The 1235-nt window shown below is 36.3% G+C and overlaps 1 pseudogene across 1 annotated transcript in view; it reads right to left on the bottom strand.

Moving 5' to 3' along the window:
- LOC100940654 overlaps nucleotides 1-1235 on the bottom strand; it is a 25001-nt pseudogene that overhangs the window by 12401 nt on the left and 11365 nt on the right. The window contains exon 7 of the transcript XR_002775543.1: nucleotides 1036-1184. The product of XR_002775543.1 is annotated as a cytochrome P450 3A4-like (transcript). The remainder of the gene's footprint in view (nucleotides 1-1035; nucleotides 1185-1235) is intronic.

Raw genomic sequence — 1235 nt, 5'->3', positions numbered from 1 at the left:
CACATCACAAAATCCCCAAACTACAGATGTTGCTGTGGATGTGGAGAAAAGGGAACACTTCTCCACTGCTGGTGGGAATTCAAGCTAATATGTTCCTTTTGGAAAGAAGTTTGGAGAACACTCAGGGATCTAAAAGTAGACCTGCCATTTGATCCTGCAATTCCTCTACCAGGTGTATATCCGAAAGACCAAAAATCACTTTGCAACAAAGATATTTGCACCAGATTGTTCATTGCAGCTCAATTCATAATTGCCAAGTCATGAAAGAAGCTCATACCATGGAATACTATGCAGACTTAAAAAAAGATGGCGACTTTATCTCTTTTATGTTTACCTGGATGGAGCTGGAACATATCCTTCTTAGTAAAGTATCTCAAGAATGGAAGAAAAAGTATCCAATGTACTCAGTATAATTTATAATTACTCACACTTTCTTATGAAAGATAGATCACAACTATAGCCCAGGATGAAAGTGAGAAGGGGAGGGGGAGGAGAGGAGAGGAGAGAGGTTTGATAAAGGGAGGGTAAATGGTGGGGCCACACGTATGGGGCATATTGCAAGGGTACAAATCAAATCTATTAAGTATAGAACATAAATGTCTTAACATAATAATTAAGTAAATGAGGCAAAAGCTATATTAAATAGTTTGATGTGAGCACTCCAAATTGTATAAAAAATCAACACATTGTACCTCACAAACACATAAGTGTATTTGTGATCTATGTATATGTGACTTAATAAAAGGAAATAAATAAATACCCAGAATAGGCAAATCTAAAGGAACAGAAATAGATTAGTGATTCCTTAGAATGATAGGTTGAGGGGGTGGAGACGGCTAAAATTGTGGGCCACTGAGTTGATGAAAATATTCTAAAGTTGACAATGGAGATAGTTACATATATCATTGAATGTACTATGGACATGACCCATTGAAATGTCCATTTTCAGTGTGTAAGTTACATGGTATTTGGATATTATCATAATACAGCAGTTATCTGAAAAAAAGAGAGAGAATGACAAAATAGTCCACATACTTATCGAGAGAAAGAGTGGATCTAAGAAATCAAATCTTAAGAGTTTCTTGGTCTTTTCCACAAAGGGATCTTGTGGGTTGTTGAGAGAATCAACGTTCACTCCAAATGATGTGCCCGTGATCACATCCATGCTGTAAGCTCCAAAGACGCTGAATAGAGAAACATGTGGAAAACTGAAATTAGCTCTATTTTTTTTTTTT

The sequence above is a fragment of the Otolemur garnettii genome, unplaced genomic scaffold, assembly GCF_000181295.1.
Source record: "Otolemur garnettii isolate 467f Iridium unplaced genomic scaffold, OtoGar3 scaffold00142, whole genome shotgun sequence".
In the NCBI taxonomy this organism is placed as follows: domain Eukaryota; kingdom Metazoa; phylum Chordata; class Mammalia; order Primates; family Galagidae; genus Otolemur; species Otolemur garnettii.
The sequence above is the reverse complement of the archived record's forward strand: the minus strand, read 5'-3'. Positions and strand labels throughout refer to the sequence as shown.